Here is a 19,180-nt window from a genome sequence, read left to right as displayed (position 1 = left end):
ATTGCAGATATCGCAGAACAAATTAGTCAGGATTATTCTTAAACTTCCAGCACGTACTCATTTTAACCATTCCCGCTTTGAAAGCCTTAAATGGCTCGAAGTGGAGGAGAGAGTCTCTCAGATTAAATTGTGTCTTGTACACAAGATTGTCCACCAATACCCCCAGGCACCTATGTAACTACATTAACTTGGTCCGGGATAACCATCATTATTCCACTAGGAGTGAAATTGACGTTGTTCATTTTAGATGTAATAGTGGTATGGGGAAATACACTTTTTTGTACTCAGCTGCCATTCTTGAAAATTGTCTTCCAAAGAATTTGAAACGTATACCTTCAATGGGTAGTTTGAAGTTCACACTGAAAAAATTGCTAAATAGTAGCATGTCTCAAAAGTGACTCGTAAAATTATAGTACGTGGCTGAGAAGGAAATGCCCGGGATAGCATATGGTCTGTCTTTTGGTATCTGTTGTGTATCATATTGTGATTGTCTTGTATATATTTGGGATTGATTGTTTTATATATTAAGGGTATGTGAGACAAGGGAGATGTACCTGTCCATAGTTGTTCATTAGGAAATTAAACTGTACTAATTAGCTCATTTGATGAAACAAACAACAATTTTGTCTGTCATTGTCTGTTGCCACTACTATTGCCGCCTAACCTTGCTGCAATGATTGTTTCGCTAAAACTGGATAAATGGCAGAGTTATCATTCTGCACCACAAGTTGGTTCAAGTTCTTTAACATCATTGCGCGATCCTGGCGCTGTGCTTTCAATATCTAATAGTCCTATACTCATCACTTATTATTAGGATTATTATTACAAATACAAGATTATCACTTCCAACAATGGTGCTTGTTTAGTAAAGTTAGATTAAAGCTGAATCAATGTCTCGCAAGATCATTAGTATTTTACATAACAGAACCGAATATACTGTAATAGAATATCATAGTAGGCCTATAACGTTACTGTTACACAAACAACACCTCATTTCTAATGAGATTTTAGAATGGTTAGCTGAAGCTGAATAGTAAACATGTTTTATCATGCGCAAAAACTCAACAGAGCGTGCCACTATGCATTAAAAATGCTTTGATTTAAACAAAATATTACAACGTTTAATAGTTTGTTAACACCATCTGCTCTAATTCGCTCACGAAACAGTAACTCAAAAAGATTACCATGAAACGTATTTAGATCATTGAAATGATTGGCATGCAGATGCAATTTCACCGGTAAAACATGACAGTGTTGACAGTGATAAACGGCCTATTTTGAAATGATGTATGCCTAACTTGGTGTTTGAGGGTTTTAAAAATAGAACATGTTCTTGGGACAATATATGTGGGCATAGACAGAAGTTGCAATTGGAGGACGCATTTTATGCATATTCTATAATGACAGGCTATAAGGATACATCTGTCCGTACAAACGTAGATAGAGGAAACGGTGACGTCATTATATATATTTTTGCCTCCCTCGCCTAAAGAAAATAGCACTACACCACTGAACCCCAGGGAACTCTAGCTGTGGGTCGCAGTGGACGCTAGCGTCTGCTGAACGGCTGAATTGTAATGTAAATGTAGTGCTATGTATGTCGATTTATGTATATTATATATTTAATTGGTTGTGATGTTGCCATCACTGGCACATTGGAGGCTGCTGCCCTATATACATAGACTTGAAATCACTGGCCACTTTAATAATTAGAACACTAGGCACTTTAATAATGTTTACATATTTTGCATTACTCATCTCATGTGTATATACTGTATTCTGTCCTATTTTACTGTATATTAGTCTATGCCGCTCTGACATTGCTCGTCCAAATATTTATATATTCTTAATTCCATTCCTTTAGACTGTGTGTATTGTTAGATATTACTGCACTCTCGGAGCTAGAAACACAAGCATTTCGCTACACCCGCAATAACATCTGCAAAACATGTGTATGTGACAAATAACATTTTATTTGGATTTGATTTGTGTTGTTTCCTGTTTGGACCCCAGGAAGAGTAGCCGCTGCCTCGGCAGCAGCTAATTGAGGATCCTAATAAATACTAAAGGGGTGAATACTTACTCAATTACCATTTTTTTGTTATTTAATTGTTATTCGTTTGTAAAAATGTGTAGGATTTTCTTTTCACTTTGACATTATGGTTAATTTTGTGTAGATCTATGACACTTTAAAAAAAATTCAATTTCTTTAAATCACATTTTGTAACACAACAAAATGTGAATAAAGTTCAAGGGGGTGTAGACTTTCTATAGGCATTGTATGTGTGCAAAGTTATTGAAAATGAAATAAAGAAAAATCTAATTTACATAAGTATTCACACCCCTGAGTCAATAACCACCTTTGGCAGCAATTACAGCTGTGACTCTTTCTGAGTAAGTCTCTAAGAGCTTTGCACATCTGGATCTGCTAGAAAATCTATGGCAAGACTTGAAAATGGTTGTCTAGCAATGATTAACAACGACTTTAACAGAGCTTGAAGAATTTTGAAAAGCTCTTGGAGACTTTCCGATGACGACTCACAGCTGTATTCACTGTCAAAGGCAACTCTAAGATGTATTGACTCAGAGGAGTGAATACTTGTGAAAATTATATATTTCTGTATTTAATTTAATACATTTGCAAACATTTCTAAAAACACGTTTTCACTTTGTCATTATGGGGTACTGTGTGCAGATGGATGAGAAAACAATTATTTAATAACTTTTGAATTCAGGCTGTAACGCAACAAAAAGTGGAATAAGTCAAGGGGTATGAATACTTTCTGAAGGCACTGTATGTGCTCTTTATGCACACCATTCACATACATATCTATTTATTTATATTCCGGACTGTGACATTGCTCGTTCTGACATTTCTCGTTCTGACATGTCTTAATTTTTAGATTATCTGTGTATTGTTATTGTACTGCTAGATATTGCTGCATTGTTGGAGTTAGAAACATAAGCATTTCGCTGCCCTGTGATAACATCTACAAAACTGTGTACGTGACCAATACATTTGGATTTGATTTATATTTCGATGAAAGCCTGTGGTAGCGGACAGAGCTATCAGTTCTACTGTCACGTCCTGACCATAGAAAGCTGTTATTTTCTATGGTAGAGTAGGTCAGGGCATGACAGGGGGGTTTTCTAGTTTAGTTTTTCTATGTTGTTATGTTCTAGTTTTGTATTTCTATGTTGGGTTTTGTTTGGGATGATCTCCAATTAGAGGCAGCTGGTCATCGTTGTCTCTAATTGGAGATCATACTTAAGTAGATATTTTTCCCACCTGGGTTTGTGGGAGATTGTTTTTGTTTTTGAGTTAGTGTATGTTTCACCTCTGCGTTACGGTTTGTTGTTTTTTGTTATTCAGTTTATTTGTATGTATTGCATAGTTTCACAGTGAAAATAAAATGTGGAACGACACACGCTGCACTTTGGTCCGCTCCTTCCTACGACAACCGTGACAGAATCTCCCACCACCAAAGGACCAAGCAGCGTGGTCAGCAGGACAAATGGACATGGGAGGAAATCCTGGATGGGAGAGGACCCTGGAGGCAGGCCGGGGAATATCGCCGGTCAAGAGAGCAGATAGAGGCTGCGAAAGATGAACGCCGAATATATGAGGCACTAGCATGGCAACAATGGAAGCACCGAGAGGCAGATCCAAGAAATGTTTTGTGGGGGGTACACGGGGAGATTGGTAGAGTCAGGGTGGAGACCTGAGCCAACTCCCCGTGCTTACCATGGGGAGCGAGTGACGAAGCAAGCACCGTGTTATGCGGTGATGCGCACTGTGTCGCCAGTGCGCATTCACAACCCAGTGCGATCTGTGCCCGCGCCCCGGATTTGTCGAGCTAGGTTGAGCATTCAGCCAGGAAGGGTGGTGCCTGCTCAGCGCTCCTGGTGTCCAGTTCGCCTTCTTGGTCCAGGATATCCTGCGCCGGCTCTGCGCACTGTGTCGCCAGTGCGTATTCACAGCCCAGTGCGTCCTGTACCAGCGCCCCGCGTTTTCCGGGCGAAAGTAAGCATCCAGCCAGGACGGGTTGTGCCAGCTCTATGATCGAGACCTCCAGTGCGCCTCCACGGCCCAGTATATCCTGTGCATGCCCCACGTACCCGGCCTCCAGTGAGTCTATCCAGCCTGGTACGCCCTGTGCCTGCTCCTCGCACTTGCCCTGAGGTGCGTGTCACCAGTCTGGCACCACCTGTGCCAGCCCCACGCATCAGGCCTCCAGTGTGCCTGCCCAGTCTGGGGTGTCCTGTTCCTGTTCCCCGCACTCGCCCTGAGGTGCGTGTTACAAGTCTGGCGCCACTTGTGCCAGCCCCACGTATCAGGCCTCCAGTGCGCATTCCCAGTCCGGAGCTTCCGGCGACAGTTCCCAGTCTGGAGCTTCCGGCCATGTTTTGCAGCCCGGGAACCTCCGGCGGTGGCCCGCAGCCCGGGAACCTCCGGCAGCGGTCCGCAGTCCGGAACCTCCAGCGGCGATTCGCAGTCCGGAACCTCCAGCGGCGATTCGCAGTCCAGAACCTCCGGTGATGATCCATGATCCGGGTCCTTCGGCGACGATCCAGAGTCCGGTGACACAAAAGCGGAGGGATCAGCAGGCAGAGTGGGGGTTACACCCCGAACCGGAGCCGCCTCCTCTGCTGGAGGATCGGCGGGATGAGAAGGTTCTGCGTACTGCACCAGAGACATTTGTCACCCTCCCTTACCCCCCCTTTTTTTTGTTTTTGTTTTGGTGCGTTCGGAGTCCGCACCTTTGGGGGGGGGGGGTACTGTCACGTCCTGACCATAGAAAGCTGTTATTTTCTATGGTAGACTAGATCAGGGCGTGACAGGGGGGGTTTCTAGTTTAGTTTTTCTGTTGTTATGTTCTAGTTTTGTATTTCTATGTCGGGTTTTGTTTGGGATGATCTCCAATTAGAGGCAGCTGGTCATCGTTGTCTCTAATTGGAGATCATACTTAAGTAGGTGTTTTTCCCACCTGGGTTTGTGGGAGATTGTTTTTGAGTTAGTGTATGTTTCACCTCTGCGTCACGGTTTGTTGTTTTTTGTTATTCTGTTTATTTGTATGTATTGCATAGTTTCACAGTGAAAATAAAATGTGGAACGACACACACGCTGCACTTTGGTCCGCTCCTACCTACGACAACCGTGACATCTACATAGTTTATGTTCATTACAGTATTCATTACAGTCATATTGCCAAATCATATTGCCAAATTACTAAATCAGGGGTGTCAAACTCATTCCATGGAGGGCCTAGTGTCTGCTGGTTTTTGTTTTTTCCTTTCAATTAAGACCTAGACAACCAAGTGAGGGGAGTTCCTTACTAATTAGTGACCTTAATTCATCAATCAAGTACAAAGGAGGGGCGAAAACCCGCAGACACTCTGCCCTTCCTGGAATGAGTTTGACACCTGTGCTCTAAATAGATGGCTCTGACACAAACCATCCCTTCATTCACACCCAGCTATCATGGCATAGGCATACATACAGTATATCACAAATATAAGTTTACACATGACGAAATGTACTGACATTGATTAATAGCTTTATTTTATTACAATAGGCAAGAGACGTGTAGCGGTTAACTTCACTCTATGGTAATGGTGTATAAACTTTCTACTGGCATGAAATGATACAGAATTGCCTGACAAGTTTTTCTGTCTATAGCTCCACTCAGCAGTCTAGCTTTGTGCCCAATTTTAATGGTCAGCTGACACATACCTTTAGAATTTCTGTTTCGGGCCGTGTTGGGTAGGAAAACGTGACATCTTTAAACTCGACCAGTCCTTTGCAGGTATCAGGGACCTCTTTCCCATCATGTGGGTGTTTGGACTCCCTGTCCATGTACTCAAATACCTTCTCAGCTGCTCCCACTCCCTGCATGAGACCTGTGTAGACCGATGCTATGCTCTAACACAATTCAATCAAGACAGGGGATAATGATAACACAATTATGGTCTGGATTTTCATAGTGAAAGTCTTCATCATATTGCCTATGGTAATGTAAGGTTTCTAAAGGGATAGTTTGTGATTGTCATGTGTACAGTATATGTGCTTTTATTTTTATCAGACCTAGTGTTGTTTCCTTGCTTTTTTAAGATCCTATTTTCTATTTCGGACCTCTGATTTTGAGCTCTGCATGGTTGAGAAGGAGCTCGTAAGTAAGCATTTCACTGTATGGTTTACACCTGTTGTATTCTGTCATGTGACAAATAAACTTTGATTTGAATGAGTCAGACTTGCCTCCAGGCACTCTCCTAGCTCCAGCTCATATAAGATGAACGACACCAGGCCCCCTCCACTCATCTGCTCAGTAACGACCAGGTGACCGCCGTAGAAGAGGATAGCCACTTCAAGAACAAGCTCTGAGATCTGAAGCAATGACAAACATATTTGAAACTCTTGTGAATGTACCCAATGACAAGGGTATAGCACCGATACAGTGCATACAATTTTAAAAAAAACACAAAACAGATATAAAACATGCGGCAGCTCCGTAAATCTCCATCTGTTGTATGTCAGAGCAACGTTCAGTCCCCGTCTATCTTTATTTATTTCACTTTTATTTAACCTGTCGAGTCAGTTAAGAACAAAATTATTGATTGTTATTTACAGTGACGGTCTCACATCTGAGTAATACCTACACAACTGGACCACAGGTAGAGGGCATAGGCCAACGCTTGCTTCTTGTTCAGCTGAAACATGACCTGCAGCCTGCCGTAGTAGGAATCAGCCTCCTGTTCCTCATTGGCAAAGCTGCGTACCGTCTTCATGGCTGAAATGGTCTCCTCGGCCACCTGGTTAGCCTGAGCTAGAGCAGTCTGGACCTCTTTGGTCAGTCTCTGAGCGGATGGTTAATAAGAAAATGTACGAACTAAATACTGTGTGAATGAATCTGTTAATACATACAAGCATTTCAACTTAATAAATGGTCTGGGGACATTGGTTCGGAAAGACAAGTGAAGTGTGTGTGTGTGCTTGTGCATTTGAGTGTGTGCTTGCTTGTGCGTGTGTGTACCTTGTAGTACTCCCCATAGACTTTGGAGATGACTGCGATGAAGGGGAATCCCATGATGGTGACCAGAGCCAGCTTCCAGGAAATCCCGAACATGAAGATGAAGAACCCTATGCCCTGCACCAAACTCTTTAGGAACATGTTGACGTTTTGAGAGATCAAGTCACTCACTTGTGTAGTGTCAGAGGACAGACGAGAGGTAATGTCACCTGGAGGACAAACAGGTTTTTCTCTTGTATTTTTTCTAAACTCTTTCCAAACTTCCATATTCTCATTATTTTATGACAGGATAGGAGCAGAAGCGTGGAAGAGGAACATTTTATTTGTTATCTTATATGCCCTGAAGAAGGGGCAGGCCATCCGATTCCTCTTAGTTTCTGTAAGACTGCTCTTAATCAGTGTCCTTGGTATGATTTGTCTTCTGCCTGTGGGGCTGCTATGTACTGATAAGCAGAATTACCGGGACTCATGCGAATGGCATGTGAAACACCACACCCATCCTGGGTCTGTATAAAATGTCTGTGAGAACAAAGAGCGAGTTCAATTCGTTTTCCCATGCATGCTCAAATAAAGCTTCACTGTATTTTGAGATCAGATTCCCATCAGAGTGGGTTTTTTCCTCCACAACTTTACCGTTTTACATAAAGCCTGCAGGCATAGAAAGACGTAACATAGTATAATAAGCCTTGTTATAAGACATTATCACTTTAGACATATTATACATCCTTATAACAAGCTATAAAGCATTAATAACTAGTTATAAACCATGAACAACAAGTTAGAAAGCATGAACAACAAGTTAGAAAGCATGAACAACAAGTTAGAAAGCATGAACAACAAGTTAGAAAGCATGAACAACAAGTTAGAAAGCATGAACAACAAGTTAGAAAGCATGAACAACAAGTTAGAAAGCATGAACAACAAGTTAGAAAGCATTACAAATTGCTATAGCAGGTAGACTAGCTCTTGTCATGGTGTCAGCTGATGGGGATCTAAGAAAAGATTATACTTGCAGGCTTAACGTGAAGCGTTGGCAAGTGTTTTATGTATCTTCTGATCAAAGAAACAAAGGAAAAGGGAATGAATGGAAATAAGTTTTGAGGTCTACAATACCTCCTAAATGATACCCTATTCCCTATTTAGTCTACTACTTTTGACCAGGGCCCGCACTATAAAGGAATAGGATGCAATTTGGTACGCAACTGAGATGTCACCTGTGTGGTTAGCATCAAAGAAGCCTATCTCCTGACGCATCAGAGATCTGAAGAGAAGGTTCCGCAGGCGAAGATTCAGTCTGGCAAATGTTAGACTAAAGAGACCACCTCGTACTCCAAAAGCAATAGAGCTGAGAAGAGATGCAAGAAATTAAACACTGCCGAGGATATACGCAACAAGCACACAAGAATGTACGTCATAATCTATTCAAATGTAGAATCAAGCACAGATACAGTGCATCAGAGAAGATATAGCACATAACATAGTCTAAAAAGTTAACACAACACAACACAACACACACACACACACACACACACACACACACACACACACACACACACACACACACACACACACACACACACAACTTCAACCATTCATAGTGTCTTACCTGGCTAAGGCCAACACCGTAAGGGTGATCAGGGGCTTGGTAAAGTACTCCATACTTTTGTGAATAACAACGGCATCTATAGCCTGCCCAATGTAGTAGGGGATGAAGGCCTCACCTATGAATGGGATAACATTGTATCATTAACTGTTATGAAATGCTAACAATAAGCACAACAGTGTAAAATAGAAATATGGTAATGCAACATACTGATGTCTCTAATGAAGGGAAATTAGTAAGAATAGCGCAATAGTTATACAACATGCTTAGGTTATTTACTCATGTTGCATGAGTCATCTACTGTAATTAGACAGTAAGTTTGGCTAATAAGTAGTAGAGAAACATATTGCAACCGTAAATGCAATACAATGCTGGTATGAGTAACACCGTCGTAAAACACAAACGCATGGGATCAAAACAGAACTTCAAAGATAGTATTGCTGCTTTATTACACATGTTAACCCTTGACCTACTGTAGATAGAATACAATCTCACACAGCACTGTGTAAAGTGTATACCTCACAATGGTGATCATTAAGCAATTTGATTTGTCATCTATAGGGCCCAGTTTTTCCTGACCATGTTACTGACCAACAAGAGGTGTAATGGGTCCGCACTCAAAAAGATGTCACATAAAGCTTACTTCATTTGTTTTTTTCACTGCAGTGAAAATAAGAAAAATAAAAAAAACGAAGTAAGCTTTATGTGACATCTTTTTGAGTGTGGACCCATTACATCTTTGGATTGTATGAATTTGCGGGTTTTACGCACAGGCCAAGCTTCTGGGAGAGCGCGATGGTCCCCTTTTGACATGTTACTGACCAAGAAGAACTCTGTGGCCCTAGTAATAAGCTATAGGAGCCATGAGTTGTTCCTGGTCAGGCCCCATTGTCTCACATCAGATAGCACGAAGGCAGTCGAGGTTGAGGGACGAGCGTAACGTGAGATATTAGGTCAAGCCCTAGTCATCTGAGGATTGTGTTTAAATAAGGGTTTTGACTAGATGGGATGATTGCAACTGTCAGAAGTGACTTTTCGTAGCAGGTTAGGAGAACTTACACAGCAGGTTAGCTGAATTAGCGTGGCAGGTTAGGAGAATTAGGTTAAAGATAGGAAAAGGGTTAGGGTTAGCTAAAATGAAAAAATGATCCCCGATGCAACTCAAACATGCAACTTTTGACCAGTAGCGGTGCTTGGGTAAAATCACTGGGGAAGCCAATCCATAGAAAAATATCATATTACAACATGTGTTGTGATAAATGCGTTGTTTGCTCTATAACCTTTTAGTTCACATGCCTTGACACCGTGATATAGAGGCCTAAAGATGAGACAATAAGAAGACAGTGGATAAATGAATTCAAACACACCTTTGTTTCACAACAAAACCAGAGAGAAACATCTGTTCTGTGAATTACACAAAACCTATCGCATGTAACAAACATTTACATGACCTACAGCATACTTAAGCAAGTTATTTTCAGACCACTAAACAACTATTGATTTAGAACCATGGAGAGGTACCGCAAGTCTCAAAGAAATCAGGAGCTGCCTCCACTATTCCAGCACCATTTCAACATCACCTAATACAGTGACAACTAAAAGACACCAAAAACGATTTAGTCCAATCAACATAAGCTAAATATGATGTAGCTGTCCATGGTACTGATTTCTGATTGTGTGTGTTTGTGGTGTGTGTGCGTGCGTGCAAATTGACTCACCCTACTTGTAGCGAAATGCCAATGCCATCCTCTTTCATGTTGCCTAAACAATCTATGACTCTGTCATACACTCCACACATTTAGTTGTTGTTGTCCTAGGCTACCTGAATAAAATACAGTGCCTTTGGAAAGTATTCTGACCGCTTGACTTTATCCACATTTTGTTATGTTACAGCCTTATTCTAAAATGGATTAAACTGTTTTTTCCCCCCTCGTCAATCTACACACAATACCCCATAATGACAAAGCGATAATAGGTTTTTATACATTTTCACAAATTAAAACCTGAAACATTACATTTACATAAGTATTCAGACCCTTTACTCAGTACTTTGTTGAAGCACCTTTGGCAGTGATTACAGCCTCGAGTTTTCTTGGGTATGACGCTACAAGCTTGGCACACCTGTATTTGGGGAGTTTCTCCCATTCTTGTCTGCAGATCCTCTCAAGCTCTGTCCGGTTTGATGGAGAGTGTTGCTGCACAGCTATTTTCAGGTCTCTCCAGAGATGTTCAATCGGGTTCAAGTCCAGGCTCTTTCTGGGCCACTCAAGGACATTCAGAGACTTGTCCCGAAGCCACTCCTGCGTTGTCTTGGCTGTGTGCTTAAGGTCGTTGTCCTGTTGGAAGGTGAACCTTCGCCCCAGTCTGAGGTCCTGAGCGCTCTGGAGCAGGTTTTCATCAAGGATCTCTCTGTACTTTGCTCCATTCATCTTTGCCTCGATCTTCACTAGTCTCCCAGCCCCTGCCACTGAAAAACATCCCCACAGCTTGATGCTGCCACCACCATGCTTCACCGTAGGGATGGTGCTAGGTTTCCTCCAGACGTGACGCTTGGTATTCAGGTCAAAGAGAATCTTGTTTCTCATGGTCTGAGAGTCTTAAGGTGCCTTTTGGCAAACTTCAAGCGGGCTGTTATGTGCCTTTTACTGAGGAGGGGCTTCCGTCTGGCCAATCTACCATAAAGGCCTGATTGGTGGAGTGCTGCAGAGATGGGTGTTCCTCTGGAAGTTTCTCCCATCTCCACAGAGGAACTCTAGAGCTGTGTCAGAGTGACCATCGGGTTCTTGGTCACCTCCCTGACCAAGGCCTTTCTCCCCCGATTGCTCAGTTTGGCCGGGCAGTGAGCTCTAGGAAGAGTGTTGGTGGTTCCAATCTTCTTCCATTTAAGAATGATGGAGGCCACTGTGTTCTTGGGGACCTTTTTTCATACCCTTCCCCAGATCTATTCCTCAACACAATTCTGTCTCAGAGCTCTATGGACAATTCCTTCAACCTCATGGCTTGGATTTTTGCTCTGACAACTGTGGGACCATAAATAGACAGGTGTGTGCCTTTCCAAATCATGTCCAATCAATTTAATTTACCACAGGTGGACTCCAATCAAGTTGTAGAAACATCTCAAGGATGATCAATGGAAACAGGATGCACCTGAGCTCAATTTCGAGTCTCATAGCTAAGGGTCTGAATACTTATGTAAATATCATATTTCTGTTTTTTATTTTTAATACATTTGCTAAAATGTCCCCAAAAATGTTTTTGCTTTGTCATTATGGGGTATTGTGTGTAGATTGCTGAGGATTTAAAAAATAAAATACATTATAGAATAAGGTTGTAATGTAACAAAATGTGGAAAAAGTCAAGGGGTGTGAATACTTTCCAAAGGCACTGTACATGCTTCCTACCCAAACTTCCTTTCATGGGCAACGATATGCCAGGCCAGCTTGTTAACATTAGCATAATACGTCTAACTCCTATCCTCTCAGACCAGGGGCACATCAATGTATGAATTTATGGTTGGATCAGAATTGGCATTATAATCGATGGCCGTTATTGTCAAGTCCAAATCCTTATCTCCATCCATGGCTAATTTAGGAAAGGGACAATTTTAGCTAGCTAGTTAGTCACCGGAGGAAAACGACACAATGGAGATGCAACAATTCAATTTTTTTTTCTGTCAGTTATACAAATAAGAAATTATTTTGTATGTTTTTTTTGTTATTTTCTTTGGCATTTTTGGGGGGAAAGCCTGGGTTCCTTTGGCATCCATGAATACACGCCACTGCTTACCTTAAATAAGGGGTTAGAGTTACTCACACACAGCAGAGATGAGGAGGAAGAGGACGGCAACAGAGAGCAGCCCAGCATCTTTACTGCAGTAGGACAGCAGCCGCCCCATTGTGGCCCCTGAGTCCGTCTGGTCCTGTGTCCCTTTCCTGCTAGCCCTCCTCCTCTTCTTCCCACCATGCTCCTGTCCTTGCTCCTCCACCTCTTCAGTGCCATTCTCTCCAGCTGTCTCCACCAGCCTCTCAGTCTCTTCAGAGCCCCCATGTCCTCCTCCACCACCACCTCCCTCTCCTTCAGTAACTGTGTTGGGAGTCCTTCCCAGGAGCCTCCAGAGGAGCACGGTCCCCAGCGCTGACACACAGGTCCAGGAGAACAGGCTAAGAAACCAGGGTTGGTGAGACAGATTGCCCTGCTCCGACAGGATCAGCAGCTTGGCTGAGGCATAGGTACTGATGGTCAGGCAGATGAGGAGAGTCAGGGTCCCCAGGGCAGAGACCCTGTGTGGACCGTCCACTCTGTTCCATAACACGCCTATGGAGGCCCCCAGCAGAAGGCAGACTCTGACCAGCACAGTACCCCAGAGGTCCAGGACAGAGTGGAGAATGTCAAAGTTCTGCCCATCCTCTGTGAATATTGCAGTCTGGGATCCATGTAAGTAGATGACAGTGGTGACAATAACATCCACCAGGATGAATACCAAGATGCAGCTCACCACTACTATGACCCCCATTCTGTTTCAGTCTATCAGTGGTGTAATGTCAAAAAGTCTTGGGAGAAACAAGTTTCAGGGAAACTCAAACCATAGCTTTTTATTTTTGTTTTAATAGAGCTGCTATTACAAGAAATGAATAGGGTATAACAATTATAAAGTTTTTTTTCAAATTGTTTTGAATTCAACTCATATTGTATACCGACCGTGATCACTAATGCGCCCGTGACATCAGGTTTCAAGGGCTTGCGTTACTTTATCACATTTCCATACCGTTGCTCGTCTTTTCTCTGATATTCGATTACTTAACAGCTTTCCTTGCTACAGCAATTTATTACATTTTAGGCGACAGACCCGTCTCTCGTTCTTGTTTAGTGTATACGGAAGCCGGTAATAGTTGTGGTGTGAGAGGCTCCTCCCTCAAGATAATACAAGGACGGGTTTGGCGGAGCAAATGGACAACCAGACCTGTGCATTGTTATTTATATTAGGTTTATTCAAAATAGAGAGAGTGTGTGTGTGTGTGTGTGTGTGTGTGTGTGTGTGTGTGTGTGTGTGCGCGCACGTGCGCGTGAATGAGGAGAGAGCATTTTTGAAAAACAGAACTGACAAGTCAATATTTATTTTAATATTAACATTAAAATATGCATTAAGTGAAAGTAATATTTATCATTACAGTCTTAAAACTGCAATATCTAACTTCTTGGGTGACCCGACCAAATTCACATAGAAATCTGAGTTATATATCTCTAATTCCCATTGACAGCAAGTCTAAGAAGCAGGGGAGAACGACTGCCCCCCTCGCATTGAGGATTTGAAGTTCAAGGCCGACCCCGGTACTGCAGGTAATTGATTCCAGAAAACAAGACCCTTCGATTATAGTCAGTAGGAGTATGGCGATCTTCGTAGTCAATATTTGTGGATATAAAAACATTTTTCGAACACAATCATGAACCAATACTTGCTTCTATTTCACAAGATGTATGTCCTTCAACCGATTACTTTAAAATCACTCACAGACGAAGTTATGAGGATAGTTGTGTTGCTACCGGCAGCTAGTTTTGACTTCAAAATCATCTGTAGAGAAGAAAAGAAAAGAGAAAACCGTATGGTCACTGCATCCTGCGGGAAAGATGTTCCATTCCTTTTTTTATTTTTAATTAACAAATATCAACAAACAAGGAAGAGGAATAGTCACATGCAAACAAGCATACAAACAAACTATTTACATTGCCAGGAATCCTAAACAAACAAATCATATTCATGATTGCCTTTTTGTTTTTCATTTTAGTTAAAGTGGTGCCATATTGTTTAAACTCATTTATAAAGTGAAAAAAGTTAGGTTTTGAATTAGACCATTTGCATTTGTGAATATGAAATATACCTAGTATTATTAGCAGTTGAATTAAATATACTACATCTGTATCTATGTCAAAATTTCTGAAATAAATCATTATATCAAAACCATGAAATAGTACAACCGGTCCTATTTTTTTGTAACACAATTCTGTATGTCAATCCAAAACATTCTACTATAAATACAGGCAAAAAAACACATGCAAAATGGTCTCCTCCTCCATTCCACAGAAATCACAGTTATATTCAATATTCAGTTTGAATCTTTCCAAAACATGTTTCACAAGATAAATTCTATGTAACATTTTAAATGAAACTTCCTTTACTTTGTTACTGATACAATATTTGTTAGCAATTTTCCATGCTTTCCCCCATTGTATATCACCATAGATATTTGACCAAAATAATCTTGCTGAGGGAATTGTAGTATCACAAACAATATTCCTAATCTGTTTATTACTACATTTATCTTTGATGTTAATATTGCAAATGAATATATTTTTATGTAAATCTATGTTACTTACATCAACCACAGAGGAATTTAAAAGAGATACAACCCCCTTGGAATCGCGTCAAAAACAATTGCATATTCTTTCGGGGTTATTGGAATTTTTAACTTATCAAGAAATTCCCCATATGAGAGTAGATATCGATCCTTATTCAGTAACTGACCAACCCAAATAATTTTATTTTCAAACCAGTTACGAAAAAAAAGAGACTTATTTTTAAATCGTATATCTTTGTTGTTCCGTAAAAAGTATCTGTGAGTGGAAAAATTGTGTTTATACGCTAACATCCAAGCTAAAATTGCCTGCTTATGGAATTTGGCCAACTTTACTGGGATATTATCAACATCAAAATTACATCGAAGCAACATTTCTAAACCACCAACAGAGTCAAATAAATACTTAGGGAAAACATTCCAAATACTGTTCTGGTTCTTAACATACTGCAGAATCCAATTTATTTTAAAAGTATTATTTAGAGTATTGAAATCTAAAACCTCAAGACCTTCTTGTTCTTGGGTATTAGTGAGAATGAATATCGTTTCGTAGATAGTGAGTCTTGTTCCTCCAAATAAAATGATAAAGAATCTTATCTAAGTCCTTTACAATTTTGGGGGGTAAGTCAAGTGATAACGAGGCATAAACCGATCTGGATAACCCTTCAGCTTTGGATAATAAAACCAGACCGTATAACGAAATATCTCTCATCAACCAGAGGTTCAATTTCTTCTTTGTTTTCTCAATAATGGGGTTAAAGTTCAATTCACTCCTTTGTTTTTCATCCTTGCATATAACAATTCCAAGATAAGTAACCTTATCTTTAATTGGGATACCATATACTTCCTGTAAAACACAATCCTTGAGTGGAAATAAGACTGACTTATTGATATTAATTTTCAAACCCGAAACTAAGGAAAAGTCTTCAATACAGGAAACTGCTTTAGAAACCTCATTCCTGTCTCTTAAAAATATGGTGGTATCATCAGCCAGTTGACATAGTTTAAATTCCTTGCCAAGTGCTGAAACACCTTGAAAATTCCCTTTCTTCATATGAAGAGCCATAATTTCAGTAACCAATAAAAATGGACGAATTGGGCAGCCCTGCCTAATGCCATGGCCAATATCAAATCTTTTGGATGTCCCGTAAGCTAATTTTACAGAGCTAGTACAACCACTATATAAAGTTTGGACTGCTTTCAAAAAAAGGTCACCAAACCCCCCAAAAATGTATTGCTTTGAACATAAACTCATGTTTCTACAGTGTCAAAAGCTTTATAAAAATCAAACTTATAAGAAAACTATCATCAAGGATGAGGTCATTATAGTCAATCATATCTAAGATCAACCTGATGTTATTACTAATGTGTCGACTATGCATAAAATCAGATTGTTCTTCATCAATTATATGATGCAAGCCTTGTTTCAACCTCTTAGCAAATACAAGGGCAAATCATTTCCCATCATTATGCAACAGGCTAATGGGTCTCCAGTTGTCTTAATAAAGAGTATCCTTATTAGGTTTGGGAATCAAAGTAATTACACCTTGCTTTAAGGAAGCCGGGAACTCCCCTTTTTCTATTGATTCTTGAAACATAGCAAGAATGAAAGGAATCAATTTATCATGAAATGCTTTATAAAACTTGCTTATTAAACCATCATTTCCAGGGGACCTATTGTCCTTAAGGCTTTTAATACAGTCTTTTATGTCAATTTCAGATAACTCATCGTCACAAAAATCCCTGAAATCATTATCTATCTTCTTAGCAATGTTTGCTACACTGTCTAAGAAAAGGTCCATATTGGAAGTTGGCCGGGCTGATGTATACAGATTCTGATAAAACTGGGCAACATGCTGAGAGATTTCTTTTAGATTTTCATTGGGAGTATTATTAATCATTAATTTACATATGGAAGTCTTTTCGCCTGCCCTTTTTTCTAAATGAAAGAAATATTTTGTATTTTTCTCTCCCTCTTCCATCTATTTTCGTCTTGATCTTACAAACGCTCCCCGGGCCTTTTCCTCGTAGATACAGTCTTACTGCATTTGCAATGATGATAGCTCCAGTAATTCCTGATTAGTTTGTTCAGTATAATCCATTATTCCCTTTATGATGTCATATTCTTTCTCTCTCTTGGCACGAGCAATTTCTTTCCCCATTGAAATAGCCAAAAGCCTTATATCAAATTTCATTATCTCTAGAACACTTAACCTTAGACATATAGTCCTTATCTCACAAACAGAACTGCTATCCTTAGGAGGCCATCTAGATTATCATGTAATACTGTATTAAAATCTCCACCCCATATTACTTTGGCCAATGGAAATTTAGACATAATTTTACTTATTTTCCTCTCAATGTCTCTAAATAAAATACAGTTACTTGACTTGTTATTGGAAGCATAAGTATTTACAACAATGAATTGAACGTGGTTGACATCTACCAATAGTATAATCCATCTCCCTGTATTATCTGCTTCATGACTCAATATATGACCCTTAAAGTTGCCTTTTAAAATAGCGACACCTGCTGACCGATTAGTACCAAATGAAAACCAAATATCATTCCCCCATTGACACTTCCAAAACGCAGTATCTGTGGAACAGATACCCTTACAATACAAAAATACCCTTACAATACAAAAATAAAGATTTCCTTTTCAAAATGTTACGATTCCCCTGGCATTAGTAGAAAAAACAGAAATGGACATTTACTATCACAGTGACTATATGAAGAATATTAAACTTGTATACGTTCACATGAATCGGGTTCTCACAAAAAGAAAAGTTCTTACTAGTTGCAAATAAAAACAGTCCTTTGCACCACTCAAGTGGTTGACCTAAATTATATTTATATATATGTTTATACAATTGCAAATAACATTGTACCATAGATTGGTAAAAACGAATAGCCAGCAAGCTAACATTACGTGTCAGTGCGAATTCCCCTGCCATAAAAAAAAAATATATATAAAAAAAGTTTGGTTCACACAAACAATGCTCTTTCCTCAAGAAATAGAAAGTTTTATCAGATGCAAATAAAACTCAGTCTTGCACAACTCACTTGATAAGTCCAGCAGTCAACAAGCTAGGCGTCAGCGTGAATTTCCCTTCCATTAACAAAAGCCTTAGCTCCCGCAAAGTATGCACTTTTCCGTTCCTTCCTTGCTTGCTTTCTCAATCATCGGCCACAGACGATTCCGAGCTTCTTTGTCAAATGCTGTCAGATCCTCCTTGAACCTCATGTTGTTCTTCTTTAAATAGTCATTTTTCTGGGTGGGTATAATTTGTGTAACGTTCCAACGTTCTGTACCAAGAACTTCGTAAATAACAAGGATGCCAACAACAAAAGCATACAAAGTAAGTTGGCATGATCAATTCACCTGGCTAACTAGCTGCCGAATAGGCATCAATTCGCCACCTAGTGTCACGGTCGTGATAATGGACGGACCAAGGCGCAGCTGTGTTGAGTTCCACATCTTTATTTGCAGTGAAAACTTAAACAAAAAAACAATAAACATACAACGACCATGAGATACGTGGTGCTGAATGCACTCACACAAAACCATATCCCACAAACACAGGTGGGAAAAAGGGCTACCTAAATATGATCCCCAATTTGAGGCAAAGATTACCAGCTGCCTCTAATTGGGACCCATACAAACCACCAACATAGAAATACAAACGCTAGAAACCCCCCTAGTCACGCTCTGACCTATACACCATAGAGAACCCAGAGGGCTCTCTATGGTTAGGGCGTGACACGTAGCTTATTCTTAATGTTTGTCCATAGGCTACCAGAATGAGGACAGACATTTTTCGGAATAAATGTGGTGAGTGAAAAACGTAACAAAATTGCCCACCCCTACCCGGTATCCGTCACTGGAAGCTCCGGGCCACTGACGGTCCCTGGAGGCTCCGGACTGTGAACTGTCGCTGGAGTCTCCCGACCGTACACACGCACTGGTGGACGAGTGCGGGGAGCCAGCACAGGATGTCCCGGGCTGGAGAGGCGCACTGGAGCCCCGGTGTAGTTTGTGGAGCCGGACAGGTTGCACCGGACTGGTGACACACTCTTCAGGGCGAGTGCGGGGAGCAGGCACAGGATGTACCGGACTGGGGAGGCGCACTAGAGGCCTGGTGTGCGGAGCCGGCACAGGTTGCACCGGGCTGGTGACACGCTCTTCAGGGCGAGTG

The sequence above is a fragment of the Salmo salar genome, chromosome ssa20, assembly GCF_905237065.1.
Source record: "Salmo salar chromosome ssa20, Ssal_v3.1, whole genome shotgun sequence".
NCBI lineage: Eukaryota > Metazoa > Chordata > Actinopteri > Salmoniformes > Salmonidae > Salmo > Salmo salar.
The sequence above is the reverse complement of the archived record's forward strand: the minus strand, read 5'-3'. Positions refer to the sequence as shown.